Below are 20,460 nucleotides of genomic sequence, written 5' to 3' on the forward strand. Positions count from 1 at the left end.
CCTGGGTTGTTCTATAGTTTTGATTCTTCTTATCTGCTCTGATAGAAAGGGAAATTACTTTCACAGCTGAAACTGCAGCAGTCTGCCACAGATATTTTCCAAAATACAGTAAGAGGGGGAAGAAGTAGAGTTTCCTCCCAGAACCCAGATAATATCACACACCTGGGACTCTAAGAGGGTCCAAGTAAAGATATGTGCAGCTCAGAGACAAGCTGAAGTACACCATTAGCTTAGTTGGGTTTTGAGTACTTTTTTTCCTAGCTGTTGTGAAAAGGATGAACAAGAAAATAATTGTCACATTTTTTCGCTTAGAAGAATGGGACAATTATGTGTGGCTCGCATACTGAGACTCATATCTTTTCTACAATAAAGTAATAGATTGTAACAGAGGATCTGCATTCTTTCAAAAGAGAAAAAGCACATAGTCAGATGGGGCACAACATTAAGTTACAGCCCTCTGGGGTCAAGGAAGAAGATAGCAAGGACTTAAGTCCTGAAGGCGTGACTGAGGCGCTGTTTCTGAGCACAGTTACTGGAACAGTGCTGTTTAAACATCAAGACATCTGCACAGCTTATTTTGAAGCTGCTCAAAAAGGGTTTTTTTTCTCATTATTACCACTGATTCTTGTCACGTCTGGGAATGTTTGCAATCCTTTCTCTCCAGCAGTACTGGAAACAAGAAGTATGTGTTTTTACCATAAGAGACTTTTACCTTTTCTTTATTCCAGGGAGACTGATTTAGATAAGTATAGTTCCTCATATTTTTGCAAACCTATTAGAACTGAACCTGTTTCTGAACTTTCTAGTCTTTTATATTCAGCTAAAAAAATCAAACAAACAAGTTCTCCTGTAAGCTCAATGTTATATTGCTTATCATTTTGAAGTCACTGACCTTTCAGTGTTTAACTGAAGCATATCAAGGTCAAGTTTAAATAGGCCTCTGAAAGTTTGGTACACTTTTAATAAGCATCAACCAGTCGTGCATAGTTCCCAGTTCTTTGCATCTGTTCTCAACTGGAAGGGAAGGTCACTTCTGTTACCAGCCAAGATTAGCTAGTAGAGATAAAGGAGAAAAGGATCTCCTACCTACGCCCTACCAGGAAAGTGGTTGTGCACAGTTGCTGGAGTGTGGAATTCATTAGATGCGTTGCTGATGGCATCTTCTAAGAAACTGAATTAATCACTGAGCCCTCACTTTCTGCTTAGAAAGATTTGGCTCAGACAAAAGTACAAACATCTTGGTTTTCAACAAATTAAGCCCAAGCTGCTCAGGACCGTCTGAAGAATTTAGCTATGTATGACTGAAACTAAGGATACCAACAAAATCTCCTTGTATTTGTTTTCATCTGAAATTTTCTTAGATAGTACATTAGTGAATAAGAAATTAAAATAAGCTCTCTGAAATCTCTACAACTTTGAAAACCAAAGTATTAGAAATACAGAACACCACAAATACACAAACATAACACCACAAATACACAAACAAATGTGATTATTGATAATAATAATTTTTATTTTCCAAAGCAGATTAAGCCTCCATTCAGATCAGGTTTCCATTAAATGGGCAGGGTTAATGCAAAAATGCAAACACTAACTCCTGTCTTAAAGTTAAGGATGTCTACCAGAAGCCAAATAATATTCTGTGGATATATATTCTGTATAATGTTGTGAGTTCTCATCGCTGTTTTACAAATCTTGTAATATTTCTTACTTTATAAGTCTAATCTCTTCAAGTCAGGACAATGCAGACGGATTTCACATCTCCTTTAGTTAATTTTACCTTAAAGGCATGAAAAAATTGTGAACAAAACACCACATGAGACAATAGCACTATGCAGAAGAAATTCCTATATGATCTCAGTGGGATTAAGGAAAAGTTTTACAATTTTCAGCAGTTGATGAATTGTGAATTAATTATTTGTAAATAACTTTAGGTGTTAGTATGAAACTCGTTATATTTTTTTTTAATTTGCTAAGAGGTTAAAGAATAATTTAAAGAACACAGGCCTTGAAGGAGGAATCCTTTAATGAACTTTGTAGAAATAAATTAGCTTTTCATAAGAAAGGATTAAAAAATAAAGCCTTGTAATGTTTATTTCTCTTTGAAAGACAGAAGGAACGGATATATAAAACAGAGATGCCTTGGAAAATGCTAAGTAGTAAGTACGTTTTCTTAAAAGTCAGAGAATGGCACAGGCTGATTGTATATAACCTTAGTTTGGAAGCCTTGAGTACAAGCACTACGTTATAGTCTTTAAGCTGCACAGTCACAAACTTGTGCAACAGCCTGCCTTACTCAGTCAGTGCTTAGGACAGAACAGTGTTCACTGAAGTAGCTGCCAGATAGTGCCTTTTATCAGTTTCAGCTATGTTCCACTTTGTCTCCTCTCTGACACTCACATTATGCAGTGAAAACTGTAATTCAGGTTGCTCTGTCAATGGAGGGCAAATCCTGTGATACAAAACTGTTTCTGTGCTGAGTAAGATAGATAATACTTTCTGGGAGCCATGGGACTACCAAAGCACCACTGGATGCACAATCTGTCCTTGCAAGGCAGGGCACCCAAATGTCAAAATCCCTGAAATAATGTAGTTCCGTAATTCAACATAATGCTAAATGATTCAATATATGGCAGTTTATCTATAAAAATGTTCCATCTTTAAACTTTATGTCCTAGAAATGAAAATTCATTTTACTCTCTTCGCAAAGAAAACATTTTGATGTCTTTGTAGGTCTAAATATAATCCACCTTTTCTTCCCATTCTCAGCGTCAGTGCATATAAATTTATCACCAATTATCACCAGCCACTAGACAGAGATGTTTATTCTTTCAAGGAGCTTTCAAACAGATAAAGTTTGAGAGGAAGAAAACAGTGTTATCTTCAAAATGTAGTTTGGGAACAAAGGCACAAAAAGATTAAGTGGCTTGAATAAGTTTATCCAGGAATAGTTTAACAGACCCAGAAACTGAACTTGAAGTACAAGACTGTTCTTGCAACCATCCAATCTTTGGGAAGTATTGCAAGTTTTGTAGCAATATTCCTTTTGTATCTTGTTAAAAGCTTTTAGAACAGTTCCCACTTTCTGAGCTCTGTTCCTCAAAAGTGTGTTTTGTTCTTAATATTATGAACTGAAAGCAATGAAACCAATCATATGGCTAAAACTACAAAAAGTATGTATAACAATTTGCAGCATTTCTGCTTGCATGATGAATGTAGAAGTTATGTGATAAGTATTTCCTGTTTGTTCGGGGATGAAAAATAAGACCTCCTGTAACTGCCATTTTTATAAACTGCCTTAGGTCAGCATATGTCCCATGTCTCCGTGGGATGTTTCATTATTCTAAACAAATCCACATCCTATGTAAAGGGAAATCAAGAAGAAGGAGTGATACTTTCATTTGGGGTCATCACATTAAGACACCTGTGGATCTGAGCATATTTTTTGCAAGAAGGAGGTGATCCTGCCCCTCTACTCTGCTCTCGTGACACCTCACTTGGAGTGTTGTGTGCAGTTCTGGTGTCCTCAACATAAAAAGGACATGGAACTGTTGGAACAAGTCCAGAGGAGGGCCACGAGGATGATCAGGGGACTGGAGCACCTCCCGTATGAAGACAGGCTGAGAAAGTTGGGGCTGTTCAGCCTGGAGAAGAGAAGGCTGTGTGGAGACCTCATAGCAGCCTTCCAGTATCTGAAGAGGGGTTATAGGAATGCTGGGGATGGACGCTTCATTAGGGACTGTAGTGATAGGACAAGGGGTAATGGGTTCAAACTTAAACAGGGGAAGTTTAGATTGGATCTAAGGAAGAAATTCTTTACTGTGAGGGTGGTGAGGCACTGGAATGGGTTGCCCAGGGAAGCTGTGAATGCTCCATCCGTGGCAGTGTTCAAGGCCAGGTTGGGCAGAGCCTTGGATGACATGGTTTAGTGTGAGATGTCCCTGCCCATGACAGGGAGGTCGGAACTAGATGATCTTAAGGTCATTTCCAACTGTAACTATTCTATGATTCTAAGACATCTGTAGTATCACTGTCTCAGAATGGCTTCTTCTAGAAAGATAGGAGTTCCTTCACCTGTAGGAGCAAGTGCTGATGCATCTTCCTTTAAAATCAGCATCAAGGGAATACTCTCCCATACACCAGGTTGTATGCAGATAGTGAATTGTTGCAGCTGCTTCATCCTCTCTGCCACTCATAAGCCCAAAGCAAGGAGCTGAGCTGACCTGGAAGAAGTATTCCTTTACTGTCTTATTGCAATGATACATGATCGTCATCTAGCTGTTTTTCTTGGTTTTATGCAGTTTTGGAAACATACTGTTGAAGTTGCAACACATGCTCGGAGGGAAAAAAAGGTTTAATGAATATTAAAAGCATGTAATTAATTTTTCCTCTATGTTATTCTGTTATTGCCAGGGAGGCTTTGTGGAACATCCATGTAAATTATGCATAATAGCTTTATGAGCTGAACTTTCCCTTTATATAGCTGGCAAGAGGAGCCGTCTTTTTTATTAGCCTGTGAGGATTTAGCTTGTGTTTCAGAGTGGACAGATACAAATTCTGTATTTCTAGAAATGTTTTGTTTTTCTCTCAAACCATGCATCTTCCTTAGAAAACGAAAGTCTTGGGGTAAATGATTTTATTAATCTTTAAATTATACAAATATTGAAGTGAGAAAATCAAAGCTGACTTTTACTTCTTGTTGAAAAAATTGCATATTACTCAGAAAACTAAATTTAAATATGGCACGGGACTGGTAGACTTATAAAGAATGTTACAAGGCAAAGAATTATCCTTGTTCCAAAAGCATCTTTTATTCATTTTATTTATCAACTTCTCACTAAGGATCAAGATGGGACAACTTTTGATCATTTGTTCAACCTTACATATAAATTTAACAAGTCAGCTTTGCTCCTAAGAAGTAATAGATTTTTTTCCTACAAGCTATTTAATGTTAACATAGCATTTGGTTATTTGTATGTTCCCACAAAAAGGTTTTTATAGAAGACATTATGCTGTTATCATCCCTTCAAAGGGAGAAAAGCCAGAACACTTTTACAGCACCCTTGAGGACCCAGGTCCAGGCTGCCTGAAAGCATTGTATTGGATCTTTTCTTCTCCCTGGGAACTTGAGACAGACATATGGTAGGTACCAGCATATTGTGAAGAAGAAATGAAACCTCTCTCTCATCAAAGTGCATGTCAAACTTCAGTGGAGTGTGCTTCCTGGAAAATGAGCTGAGCATAACAGAAGCTCATTTATCTTCCATTTGATCTTGACTGCAGCTGGGATCTATATCCATTACCACAATGCCTTAGCCACTTTGAGGCTCTGCTAATAGTGTAACTCCTATCATATCCCAAATGACAGCATATAGTACTCTGAATAGTTGTGGTGACACACTGTCAAAGTCCTCCACATCCAAAGTGCTAGAAATCTGTCCAGTCCCACCTGCAAAGCGATGATTTCTACAGTTTGTTTCTAAGTCACAACCCAAGTTCCACTTCCCATCTTGCAATGAGAAGACTCTTTCAACATTTGGTGTTTGCTTTTTCACTCTTATTTAACACTCTTATAAATACAAATGATTTCCAATTTTGAAATTTTAGAAATATTAAAATTGGCACCAGCTTCAGTAACTTGTGTACGAGAAAGAAAGAAAGTAGGAAGGGAAAACATGGCTTCACCTGTGGAGCAGTAACACTACACACATCTTCCTATCTTCTCACCTTTTCTCATTTATAGAGCATAAACATAGTTTTATATTTAAATAAAGAACAACATAAGCATTAATACTCATCAAAATATTTCCTCTCTTTTTTAAGTATCTTAAACTTCAAAGGCTGCTTAGATTAGGCAACAAAACTGTAACAAAACATGTACTTCAGGGCTTTCTATATACAAGTACTAAACAACTGAGAAAACTGATTCCCACGGCACTGGGGAACAGCATGCAATTGTGTCTATGTTATTTTCAACTGGTGACAGTGGTTACGCAAGGTGTTGTGCCAAAAATAAAACTCAAAAGCTCTCAAGGCAGAGGGCATGTTGCCAACTACATAACCGGGGGTCCTTAAAGACACCACGCACAGGTCCTACTCCCGAGCTGGGTCAGATCATAAGTAAAGCTTATGTGCAGCTGTGTGTATCTACCCACAGACAAATCCTAAATTCCTTTGACAACATTTTTGGCAATGTGAAAATACTTGAAAAGTCAGAAGCAGGCATCCTTTGAGGATATAGCTGGAGCACTGTAAGAAGTTACAATTTTCTTGTGTTTGATACTATGTCTTACCTTCCTGCAGAAAGTTATCATTCTCAGACAAGAGCCATTCCTTGTCATTCATCCCAGTGCAAAGTCAGCCGAGTAAATCTAAATTATTTCTGGCCAATATTGAGTCTTTACGTGAAAACACTGTTATGGTCTTCTGCCTGTTCAGCTGGAACGAGACCCTACAGAAAAGGAGCTGGAGGAGTGATGACATTGGAAACTACTGCAGCTGCTTATGGGCTAATTTTATGATCACCTATTTTAAATAGGAATAAAGTGCATTTTCACTCAAAGCCAATTGTAGACTTCCTCTACAGACTGAAAACCAGCCTCAGGGAGAAGTGGAGGCAGAACAGGTGGAGTGCTGTTGGAAAAAAAAGTGGCAACTCTGGTCAAACTCAAATGGAGATATCATTTTTTGGAAGCCCCCTTCCAGAAATTTACTTTTGAACATCTGTAGGGAAAGGTAGGGTAGAACTACAAGAATAGTACAGATGTAAAAGTCAGTGTCTAGACTCTGAAAAAAGGAATCTCCTGAAATCCTAGGATATGTTTTATTCAACCAAATTGTTTAATTTACTTTTGGTCATTTAGAAGCATCAAAGGAGCATGCTAGCAATCGTATCTGTCTCACTGTCCTAAAAACAAACTCATTTATTCACATAGTAACTCATAGTCCAGACAGAGGCACACATACGTACATACATACTAATTAGTATTTTCATATTGTTAGGTAATACTAATTTCTAGTTAAAGTGATAGTCCAGAAATCTGGACCCCATTACTCTGGTGCATCTTTCCTAAACACCACTCGACAGTTATTAGGAAAGTTCCACCCCCCAAAATACACCATAACATGTACAGATACACATGTGTGCAGATGCTCACACACATGCACAGGATGCCAGAGAAAGCGCTGAGCAGCACAAGGCACAACCATACCACACTTAATTGTGGACCTAGGTCAGACATGCAAGAGGCCTTTTACAAGAAAATGTAATGTGCCCCCAGCTGCCATTTCCAGCACCTTTAAAGGCAGTTTGTGAATCTCAGAAAATGTAGAAGCTTGAAAATCACATAAGTGTTTTTGGTTTTTTGTGTGGTTGGTTTTTTCTTTTTAATATATTTCTTTTTCTTTTAACATAGGAGCTGTGACCTCACATAGTCATATCCTTTCAGAAGCTGATGTTTTAAGAAAGACTTCTAAGTAAAAAGGAAGAGTTAGGAACAATGGGAAGAGCACGGAAGTTAGGATGTAAAACTAAACGTAATTATTATTTGGGTTCAGATCTCTGCCAAATGCCTTCTCTATGCAAAATATCTAGGATTCACCTGCTAACTGAGTTTTTACAACTATTGCAGAAAAATAAATAAAATTAAGTACTTTTGGTGTTCCATTTAAAAAGTTTATTTTTGGAAATATTATGAAAATGTTGCTTGTGAAATCTAAGTGCATGAATCAAGTTCATATCCATTATGAGAATCATACAGCAGATGTTCATCAAAGATTTTCCCCAAAGACTTCAACATTAAATTCTTTGTAGCAAGATCCTTGGTTAGCTTCTTGAGTGTCAAAAATTGTATAAACAAACATAATATACCAGCCTCAAGATGCAAACAATATTGATAAGTAGACATTCAAATGAGCCATTCGTAGATGTTCTGATTTTAAACAGTATAGCTTTTATATACAATCTCTATAAAAAAAAATACTTCAGTGACGTAAATTCTCTCATTTGAAATTAAATGGTGCATTTCTACATTGAAGGTCATATTGGATATATGTTCCACCAAATATACAAGATTTTTCGGAAAAGAGCAGCTGCATTACTCTTTAGAGTCATTTATTTCTGTTGTATGGAGCCAATGGCTCACTATTGCTTATACTCCTGAAGTGACCACACACTTTACTAACTCATACTCTTAATTTTTAAATTCTGACATTTGAGGCTAGATTTTCAAAGTAGGATTTCCAGAGTTGAGTGGCACTTTTAGTTCAGATTAATTTATTCAGTTCTTGCAGTTCTTATGTACCTGAACTCAAAGTGTCTCTGTATCCTTCTTTTGACAAGTAAAATTGGAGGCTGGAAAATCTGTGGTTGCACTCTTTGCCCAAAAATGTCGAACAACAGAAGTACATGAGACATTGTACTGGGTTTAGCAGTAGCAGTCATTTTTTCTCCTTCTTAGTAGCTGGTGCAGCGCTGTGGTTTTGACTTTTAGTCTGGGAACAGAGCTTATAACACTGATGTTTGGTCTGACCAAGGGCTTTATGAGTCTCATGCTCTGCCAGGGAGGAGGGGAAGCTGGAAGGAAGCAGAGACAGGACACCTGACCCAAACTAGCCAAAGAGGTATTCCATACCACAGCATGTCATGCCCAGGAGGTAACTGGGAGTTACCCGGAAGGGCTGGAACTCTGCTGGGTGGGGCAAGGTACCGGGCGGTGAGGTGTTGTGTTCTCTTCCCTTGTTATCTATTTTATCATTATTATTATTATTGGTGGTAGCAGTAGTGGTTTGTGTTATACCTTAGTTATTAAACTGTTCTTATCTCAACCCGTGGGAGTTACATTCTTTTCAATTCTCCTTACCGTCCCTCCAGGAGTAGGGGGATGGAAAGAAGGGGGGGAAGTGAGAGAGAGACTGCGTGGTTAAATTGACGACAGGGTTTAAACCACGACAGACATATAAATCAAAATATTTCTCATACCTTCTTCTCCCCAAATTGAGACTGTAATGTATTAATGGTAGAGATGAAAAAATGTGGGGTCTTTTTCACAGACATTTTAGGGAAAAAAGTGCTTATCACAGGTGCCCAAATTATACAGTTTAACCTAGCAGTAGCAGCCAAAATGAAAATGGTGACGCTCTAGTCCTTCTGAGATAAACTGACTCAGCAGTTCAAAAACATTTTGGTTTAACTCACTTGGAATAAAAGCTGAGTAAATGAAGGGCTATATTCACAGACAGTGCCAACATAGATGGATTTATTTAGCCAGCAGCATTGTAATTAGATCAGTCTTTCCAAGGCTCAAAGCCTAAACTCAGTTCTTCACTCTGACTCCAGAACATTCTTCTTAGGTTATCGTCTCCTCCTAGCAGTTGTCATTGCCAGTGCATGGCATGAAGAATATTGAAGCGTGTTCCTCTGTGTCTCCTTGTGTAGACTACCTCCATGAGTTCATGACTCTCAAAGGCAAAATCACTGAAACATCATAGGAATTTGAACTCCAACCTACTCATTCCCTGAGTCACAGGAGGAAATCAAAAACTTTCCTAGATACCTGGCCTGGATACATGGCACTCAGTGCAGAGGAAAACCTGAATGTCTGAATGTATACCTCTCAATAGGTGAATAGACTAATCACAAAACTAGTGCAAAAGACATTATGAATATGGATCTTCACTTCTTTGTCATTTATTACCAGTTTCAAAAGTTTTGGAGCTTAGGTTTTGCTTTTGGTTTTGGGTTGGGTTTTTTTGTTGGGGTTTTTTTTTGGAGGATTAAAAAAAATCCTTCTAATGAAAACAACTATTTTTTTTTTTTTATTTCTACTACATCCAAACATTGTCTCCTTTCAGCCACTGAAAAGAAAAATCAATTATTCATTCACTCCCAGTTTCTTAATTAATGGACTCTCTCTTACTGGATTATGAAAAATGCCAGCAAAGTTAGCTGCTGTTTTCAGTGCATGATGTGGACAGGCTGGTATGTAATCAGATCTATTTCTTCCACCTCAAGGTGAGATTTGAAGCATATTAGCAAATTGTGCATGAGTTTATAACTTCACTTTGCATGCATCACCCTTTTGACAAAAGCAAGATTTAATTTGTCACAATTGTCAATCAGCTTTCATGAACATTATATTATTTTACTTTTAATTGCTTGTTTGTTTTTAGCATGTAAGCTAATAGAAATTTTCAAGCTCTAAAGCAATGTTCAATAGAGTATGACTTTCAACTGGAGTACTGATCAGTTCTTGTTCTGGGTTATTTCTTGCTAACTGCTCAGTTTTCTAGTGGAAGCAATGTGTAATAAGAAGTAATCGAGCAAAAAGATAATGTCTTCAGATGGTAATATGTGTTAGAAAATAGTATTTTTGACAAAACTGATTTCTTAAATATTAAAGCCAAGCCAATCTCCAGATGAAGAACTTGAACCTACAAATTGTTTGGTACCAGGATGATTTTCTTCTGCTCAGGACTTTTCACCACATCTAGCATACAGCATCCACTTTGGGGACCTTCAGTATAGAAGAGACATTGATGAATTGGCATGAGTTAAGCAAGGGGCTCCCAAGCTGATTGGGGCTGGAACAGTTGCTGTCCTGTCAGGAGAGGCTGAGGGACCCAGGCTGGCTCAGCCTATGGAAAGGCATCTCTATAGGAGTTTAACAGCAGCCCTCAGTGCCTACAGAATAGGTAGGTAGGTTAAGAAGATGGAGCCAGGCTTTTCAGTGGTGCATTGCAAAAGGAGCAAGCAAAAGCTGAAATGAGAAAATCAGACTAGATATCACATGAATCATTTTGCTCATGAAGACAGTCGACAGTGGAGTAAGTTGACTGGAGGGTTTGCCTATATCTGTCCCTGAGGTTTTCCAGATCTGATTATGGAAAGGAGTGGTCTGATCCGGCGGTCTCATTTCAGACCTAGTCTGATCTCACAGCTAACCTTGCTTCAGCAGGAGATTCAGCTGGAGGTCTCTTGGGATCCTTTCCCACTTCTGTTATCCTATGCCCTCCTATGAAACCAGAGAAAGACAGCTTGTGGTCAGATTCCACAGCCAAATTATTTTCAAATCAATTAAAAAATCAAATGAGAAACAAACTTTCCCCCCCCAGTGAAGCAGCTGTTAATCTATTTATCTGCCAGGATTTTGCCCTCAGCTTTTTAACATTTTCTTCTTACTGTAACTTTTCAGTGGCATCATATAAATTGATAAACTTTCTGAGGTCTGTTCCAGTCTGAATTTTTGTACAATCTTGGCAGTTTTCTTTTGTCACCTATAGTCTTTAAAATGCATGCATTGTTGGAATCTGGTAGAACGCAACGCTCACAGCTGTGCTTTCATATCTTGAATGTCTTGTCATGTCTTGAATATTTTCCAAAATCCAACTCGCAGAAGTCCTGTCAGAAACTTGTCACAAGGCTTAATAAGCTAACTAGCAGGGCACAAGCAACAGCAAACCATTCACCAGTGATCATTCAGCAGTGAAATACAATATGTTTCCTTGTGTTTTGCACCAGCTATTTCAGAGCAGGCTTTTGAAGAGTGGTGTCCAAACCATATAAATGTGAATAATGTCAATTTTTTCCCCTGGAGCTAGAACATGCAGAAGTTCTCCCTAATTTATATGAGAATTTATGCCTTTTCAACATATTTAATCTGAAAACATTTATGTGAATGCCCATGTATGATTTGAGAGTCTTAACCTTAGACCCTCTTATCAATTGTAACAAATGCTATGATCCTGTCAAAGAACATACCTGGATAGCACATAAATGGGACATAATCAAGCAAATTTCACCTGATGGCAATTTAGGCATCAAGACTTTTTCCTTTAAATTAGGATGGAACAAATGCAGGTATGATGCAGGTATTAACAGGCAGGTATGATGATGTAAAGAAGAGATGCTGCCTTTTCATACAGAGAGAAAAGTAAAGTGTGAATCACTTAGAGGAAATTAAGATCTCATATAGTGGAACATTTTTGAAACATTAAGATTATTAAATTCTATATCACGGACAGTTTTAATATATGTAAAGCTGCTCCTTTTGAGTCAGTTTTGTACAGCACTCCTTTGACTTACTGTCTGCTTCTAAGATAGTAGTATAGCTTTAGTCTCCTATGCACCTCCTGATTCTTCCTGTGAACTGTTGCCACCTATTTTTCCACCTTTTCTGCCTAAAACTTGAAAAAAATTAGAATTCACTCTTTCTTATTTTAACTTTCTTATTTTAACTCTTACTATTATAACTCACTTCTTACCAACTATTTGTAAGTTTCACTGGCACACAAGAAAAAACAAATACACTAAGTTTCTAAAAGTAAATGTACTTGTTTTGTCTTTAGTATGAAAATAGTAGTTACTTCAGAATTGTGGTCTTCAAGACACGTTCAAAAACAGACCTATAGAAGGGCAACCCCTAGCAGACATGAAAACAGTATAGGCCTCCACTACACTAGGCCTATATTAAAAATGCATATGCCATTTGTTATCAAGACTATCAAATAAAAATGTCCCAGTTGCAGACAGCATGAAGGTAAAATCTCATACATAACAGCATCACTCAGGCAAATGCACAAGAGGAGGCAAACCTTTTCAAATGCATCTGTGTTATCTTCTGCAGTCTTAGATGATCTGAAAGAGTACACACTGCATGCCTGGTGTCTCAGGGGAATATGACCCATCTGCCCCAAGCAGTAACTATCCCATATGTTCCTATATATATACACATAATGGACAAATAAATGTGTGAAAATCAAGCCGAAGTAAGGCCCTAATATGTCATTTGCTGCTATTCTTACTCTAAAAAATAAGTGGTTTTCCTCTACAATTCCTTCTATAGTCTCTTGCATATGATATTTCTTCGCACAAGTTATGTGATTAGGGAACTGAGCAAGAGTTACCTGTTACACTCTACTAAATGAATTGCAAAATCTTGCTTCTTGTCTGTAAGTAATTTGCAGTTTTCTGTGTTCAGCTCCAGAGACAGACAAAAAAACAATTACATTTCCTATTCATGTCATAAATATTAGCACAGAAAAACACACTAAATCTTAAGCATTAAATTCTCTAATTAAAGAGAAAAGAACTATGAAAGTCCTACATTATCTGGTGATACCACTCTCTTTATCTCCACTGCCTTCTCCATACTGAACAATGATCCCATTTACCTACATATTAATCTCTGATTTCTGAGAAATCCCAATCAAAGCCACTATCTGTTTGACTGAAGAAAGCTCTTAGGAATTTGTCACTACAGGTCCAAATTCGTAAAGGCATCACTATCTGAGCAAGAAGTTCCTCAGTCATCCAAAGCTAAACATTTTATTTTGTCCTTGGAGTGTTTTCAAGCCCTGTTATCTACAACAGAGAACTCCCATGGATGTGTAAAAAGACCAGAGGATATTCCACTTTCGAAGGTGAGCACAAGGTGTAGGAGAGAGAAGCAAGACAGCTTGAATAGAGCTCAGAAAAAGAGGCAGAATTTTAAAATGAAGAAACATAAAACGTTTTATAGAGAAAAAAATGGCATTTCAAGACTGTTTTCATTCTAAAGGGCTTAGAAATATTTCATAGATTTTAGGAGAAGAGCAATAATAATTTTTCATTTGCTAGATTTTAGTTTAATTATCCAAGGTTGTTCTAATCCCTATTGTTTAGATAATGCTGATGACATTGATCTAAGAATGACCAAAAATGTCATTCAAAATGGCCATAATCCCATGATCTACTGGCTCTATACTACTGACATTTTTCGTAAAATGTTTTACCTGAAAAGCACTTCATAAGAAAAACAGAGCATTTTGGCTTCTACATCAAGATCATAGTTTTGAACCAAATATTGAAAATAATAATTGTCAGCTTAAATCAATACTAACACTGTACTCCAACCATTTTTAAACCTAGTAACAGTTGTAAAGTCCCATATAATATGTTAATCCTTATACTCTGCAGAAACGACATATAAAAAGCAGAAACTCATAGAGATTTTATGCAGTCAGAATCCTGACTTCGGAAGTTACAGAGTTTGGTCACCAGATAATGTCTTTTGCAAGTATTTTTCAATAAAATGCAAAGTAAGTGAAGGGCTTAGTGGTAAGGAGCTGTTACTGCTTTCTTAAGGAGCTTTTTGTTGACTTTTCTGCTCCCTGTGAGCTTTCTTGGATTAGAAAATGATTCTCCTACTCAAACTGCATGACATTTCTAAGAAATAACATATGGCATCCATTATTTTATCAAAGCAGTGTGTTTGTGGCAGTGGCAAGGCCATTGTGCTGAGGCCCCAAGTTTTGGTTTTTTTTTTAAATACTGTTGCTATCAGCCCCCTGCTGTTAAAAACATTGGTTTAATAGGATTTCCAGGAAATATCTTTTTAAACCTGATAAGGCCTGTACAAGGATGATTCAAAGTGGCTTGGGTACCATAAAAAAACTTAGCAGTGAGAAAGGACATGGCATTCAATTCTCTTTGTATTTTGCAAGCTCCCATGACAGCCAGCACTCTGGGAATCAAGGAATGAACAAATCCCACTGTTCCATTCTCCCTTTTCCTTGTGCTTGGCCATCTAAAAGAGCTTTCTGGACACCTGGCAATAATTATGACAAAAGGCAACAACATATGCTAAGATCCGTGGCACAACACATAGTAACTCTGACGAATTTTGAATAAACTTACAGTCACTTAATACAGCACTTTAGTTGCAAAACAAATTTCTCTGTGTACACCTATGAAACCCTAAACAAAACCTGGGCAGGTGGTGCTGAGTAGTAAACAAAGCTCCAGTAAGAGCTGATTCATTCTGGATGGATCCAGGTGCTTCTCCCTTCTGGTATTTCCCATATCCTCCTATCTTTACCTGGATTTTCTCTCAGAGGTTAAAACCACACTGCACAATGGAATAGCTGCTCAGTAATATACAAGGTACAAGACAGCAACCTCCCACTGCATAACCCTCCTTGAGAGGGAATGTGAAAGAGAAATTGTCTCTTGTAGGTAGGAATTTTCCTCTCAGGCTGCTCCCAGGGAGAGCAATAATATTTTTATCTAACCATGGGCAGAAGCAAAATGCCACAAACTAATCTCAAAATCAAAGCCTTTTTTAGAATTCAAATACTGGATTTCTGTAACAGTGTTAGACTAAAATATTTTATGGGATTCAACTAATTGAACCCAGTGGAAAAGTCCTTCCCAGGGCTCTGTTCTCAGTTCTCTCCAGCAGATACTTTTCGTTTCAGCCAAATGCCTTGGCAAACTGTGCAAATCTCTGTCACATTATCTGAGTATTTTTAGATAAATGGGACAAAGGCAAACTTATAAATAACAATCACCTTGCATGTCATCAGCATGTTCCCATCCCAAGGATGCTGAAGCATCTGGCAAAGTATTAGCAGAAAACTGCAGTCTGTCCCAACATGTTCAAAGTAGGATGCCCGGCAGAGGTGGAGGAGGCAAACATCTGCAGTCCACAGTGGAATGCTGTTTGTTTTCCCAGCAGCAGCGGCACCTGCTGATGCAACAGCATCCTTCTCTCCTAGTGCCAAAACACAGGCCTGAGTGTGGCTGGAAGGGATTGAAATGGGATGCCAGGAGACTGGAGGACTCAGTCTAACCTTCCCTCTAACTTCTGCTTGTTTTGAGATGCAGGGAAAAGAAAATTTCTTGCTTTATGTCCAGCATTGTTCTGAGCTGGCATGAGTTGGAAGAAAATAATTTTGCTCCATCGCATTCAAATTACACAGATGAAGGTCAGTAGATATACCTACCTTCAACCATGTTCTTGTGGTAAATGAGAAACAGAGCAGCTCTTTTCCCCATTCATTTCATAATTCCTTCCCTTCACCGGCCACTGCTTTAAACTTTCCCCACCAATGCTGAGCAGTCACATTCCAAAGAAGAGTGTGAAAAAAGGCAGGCACCAAGTGAACTCCTGATGCAGCAGATAAGGGATATCTAGAGTAGTCTATGCATGACAACAGCTAAGTGAGCACTGCATCCACCTCAGGAACATGTATGGAAATGTATGGAAGTCACATGAGTAAGACAAGAGAAGTCATCTGCATTTTGGACTTCAGCGTTAGCCAATCATGAGAAGTGGCTTTCCACCTTTCCACTCTCAGGAGGCCTAGGTACACGAATGTAATACTTTTTTGCGAAAAAAAGTATGTTCTTGTAAAGAAGTACCCTGCTATGCTTGGAATACTCCTTTGAGCAACCATCTATTTTGTCTGATGAACCAGGAACTAAGGAAGAACTTTCAGCACATCCAAGGACCTTAAGGTATGTGAAACCGAATGTCTGGTTAATCATACAGATGTTTGATTGGTACAGCCTTGTCACGACAGGCTGAAATTAGAAAGCAATAGCTGATGATCTACTCTATGTTTAATAGAATTCTTTTTCCCCTGCAGAGAAAATATATTCTTTTTCCAGTTGGTCTATTTAAGAATATCATTCAGCCAGCATTCAACACATCGAAGCATGTTCCCCATCCCAAGGATACTTTTTCAGAATGAGTGCACAGGTTTTCAAATTCTTCCCAGTTGCAAGGAGCATTTACAGATTACAGCCAACATTGCTGCTGAACTAGAGACAACTCTCCTTTAAAGAGTCATTCATGACCTCCAGCAAGCCAGACCTGGGCAATCCATTCCATGTGTTCCTAGGTTGCTTCAAGACAGTTAAAGCAGAATTAGGAATGCAGATATCTCTTTCTTTTTTTTTTTTTTTTTTTAATAGGCCAAATCACAATACAAGAGAATATTTATACTCGTGTGTCTCTATATTATTCTAATTATGTAAATGACTAATGCTTAAGCCTGTTTAAGGTAACCTTGGCACATGCACATCTGAGCAAGGATTCCTATGAGGTATCAACTGCTGACTCTTTGTTTAGCAGACATGAAGCAGATGCTTTGAAACAATTTATGCTGATCCTAAAGACACCAGAGTTTAACAGATGAAAACACAAGGGTGTCATATTCTGTGGAGATCAAATTTAAATTCATTCAGTGCATCTCCGGCTCATGTCCTCATATTATTTCTTCATCATGATGTTTCAGATTAATATCCATCCTGGCATTGCACTATTGCTACAGTTCCATGAGTGCATGGGGGGATTCCTGACAAGGTCTTCTATTTTAAATCTCCTTGGTGTTTCCCTGTGTGATCAGGAATAGGACACACATCTTTCTTAGAAGCAAAAGTTCCTTCTATAGCTCTCAGGACTGAATTGTCTGCAACACTCACTTTCCTATCAGCAGATTAGGGGGCCCATGTATACATTGCTTAATTCACAACATAGAATAGATTTCTGAAACTCCCTGGCAAGCGTTTTCAATGCTTCTGCTGGATATGCTTCCCTTATTTCCACAGCCGCTTGCAATTAGATTATTTCAGTGTTGCAACTATAGGTTGTTCTAATCCAATACAAATATAGGTTGTTCCAATTTTCGATATGTAAGATATACAATAATGGCTAACTTTTCTTAGACACACAACTAAGATATATTTTTAAACCAAAGCCAGAAGTTTTTGTACTTGAAACAAAACAAGTTAAATATACAAAAGCACATTGCTTTAAAAGGTTATTTCCACATTTGTGTTTCTTAGAAATTTTGGATTCTAGGAAGGATCATGTAAGGACTGGTTTTATTGAATTTTGGGGTAGTAAGTATCAGAAATCTCTCAAGAAACCCATTGAATCATTTTAAGAAACCAGAGAAAGCATAACAGAAGTGTGTCAGGTTAAGTCTCCAAGCTTTGCTTGTTTTGAGCTGTGAAGCTTTTGAGGTAGGAGTTACCATTGATATCTGTCTTGCTGTTATTTCATTGCATTTCCTCAGCAGCACGCCTTGTGTCTTTCTGCAGCATTAGAGACACCAAAAACAAATATTTTTGACAGTATTTTGGAAGTCGCAGCAGCCTGGGTCATGCTGTTCAGTGAGGGACTCCATTGCTATATTAGAAACCACAATAACCAGCTGCCTCCAAAGAAAACAGTGACCCACAGAGTACCAGCAGCCTCATATTGTTACAGCTCAGAGCACTCCACCCTTGTGGGATACACCAGGTCTGAGCTGCAGAAGGGTGGGAATGAGCTTGCTGAGCACAAAGAGAAGCTCTCTTCAGCAAGAAGCCAAAGTCAAGCAAAGAATCCTAAACAGGAAAGCCAACAAAATATAAAGGCTTTTTTCCTTTCCAGAGGTCAACTTATGGCAGATTTTTCTCATGTGTACCACATATCAGCCATTAACCAGGCAAGCCTCTGGGATAAGGGTCTCATGAGAAGGAGAAAGATCACAATTGTTCTGGAAATAACGTATTAAGTCCTGATTAAATAAAAAACTGTGCCTCAGCAACTTGGCCAATACAAATGGCAGCCTGAGATGTTAGTGATTAAATTGTAGCTTAGGAATTTGTTCCCAACTATCAATTATTTAATACAGCTTGGAGAAATATGAAACATTTCAATCATGATTCTAGCTAGAAATAAGCAGCCCATTAAAACAGATATTTTTGAAATAGTGGAGTTCAAGAGGAACTCTTAAAGAAAAGTGTTAACGATTTCTATCAAAATGGCAACTTCACATTAAGGGTAAAAGGAGAAAGGTTTCCTTAAAATGTAAGAACTCCTCTGAGAATGTGCAAAGCAGAAGGAGACAGATGGCTTCTATCGTCACAAATGGAATAAACTGGCAAGAATTATCACTTATGGAGACTGATGGACTTAAAGTGAACTGATAGATTTCTTATACAGTAACTCTAAGAATGAACTGATAGTCTTTTCATGTAAAAATAAGTCTCCCAGACAGCAAGGCTAGTAATTTTGTTATCAGAACACTGAGCAAGATTTCAGAGCTGCCTTTCGTCATTACTGTGATCTGTGCTGATCTCATGTGTGTTGTACTAAAATGGTACATCATCAGAGCCACTAAGGAGCAAAGAACTGTTGACTTTAAGATCTCTAGCTCCCGACCTACAGATCATGAGGCCAGAAAGGAGGTTTGGTGGTTTGTTTGTTTGTTGTTTTTTTTGTGGGTTGTTTTTTTTTTTGGGGGGGGGGGTGTTGGTTTTCGGGTGTTTTTTGGTTTTGGGGTTTTTTTGGGTTTTTTTTTTGTTTTTTTTTTTGTTTGTTTGTTTGTTTTTTTGTTTGTTTTTTGGTTTTTTTGTCAGTCATAGGTCCTGGCACATTTTATACCCATAAATGCTTGTAAATGTTTCATTGTATTTGCATATTTTTAGATGGATTGATCATTAGATATTAGTACCTACACAATAAATGGACACAAAAATAGAATTTCTTCTGACAAGGATACTTTTCACATTACTTAGTAGAGGTGCATTAATATGCAATAAATAACCATTATTCCTCTAAATATTCAGGAAAAAAATGAGCATGATGTTTGTGCTAAACATCCAGTAATGCTATCCAAATGCAGAAGCAAAAATTGACACCCTTTATCTATAATAACCGCACACTCCAGAAAATAACTAAGAAATAGCCTCAAAAAAGAGATATATATTAGCATTAGTATTTAACAGCAGAGTCTAAACATTTTCAAAACAAAATATCCTTAGGAGGCTATTTGAGCCAATCTCCATCCAAACCACCTGGAAGATATTGCTATTGAACATCCAAACTCATAATTATATTTTTAAAATCCTGAAGTCAATATGTTATTTACTGTGTTGAAAACATGCATAATGAACAATAAATCACACACAGTTTGTCACTTTAGGTACTTAGTAGGGGGATGTGGCTGGTATATGCTAAACCAGGAATGTATGCACTGCCAGTCAAAATTAAAAGGAAGCAGGCAGAATCTAAAATGCTGTTGGTCCCTGGTGAATTCCTCACTCTTCCACTGAAGAAATGTGCATAAGAGAACATACCTGCAAGCTCATCTAATGCAGCCCATGCCTGTGGGAGCACAATAAATGGAACAGGGAGTGATGGACCTCTAAAGTGACATATTGTTATGTAGGGTTCTTTTTTTGTTGGTTTTTTTTTTAATAAATAGTCTCAGTCTCTGAGAGTCACATTAGAACTTTCTCCATCCAGTTACAGCATTTTAATAAATTCCTTGCGTTCAGTACAACATCATATGCAACCTTCCACACAATAAATGACTTCCATATATTATAAAAATAATAGCCTTATAGAGGGAATGATTGCTGAAGCCAAATGGATCCTGCTTAAGGCAAATGGATTCTGCTTAAGCCACACAGAGCACCAATTTTGCTCTCATATAAAAAAATCCCTGCCAGGTTAAATCTTTGCAGTAAATCCTTCCTCTCCTCATTTAAAATAGATAACAAATGACTATTCATGGAAACTGTGGGTACTACACATCAATATATACAGTTTCTTCCATAGCTGTTACTGGCCTCTCTCACTGTTATGCGCATAAAAATATGCCGTGAATACAACAGAATGGACAAACAGTCATTTCATCTAGCTA

Source organism: Psittacula echo (genome assembly GCF_963264785.1).
Source record: "Psittacula echo genome assembly, chromosome: 4".
Classification (NCBI taxonomy): domain Eukaryota; kingdom Metazoa; phylum Chordata; class Aves; order Psittaciformes; family Psittacidae; genus Psittacula; species Psittacula echo.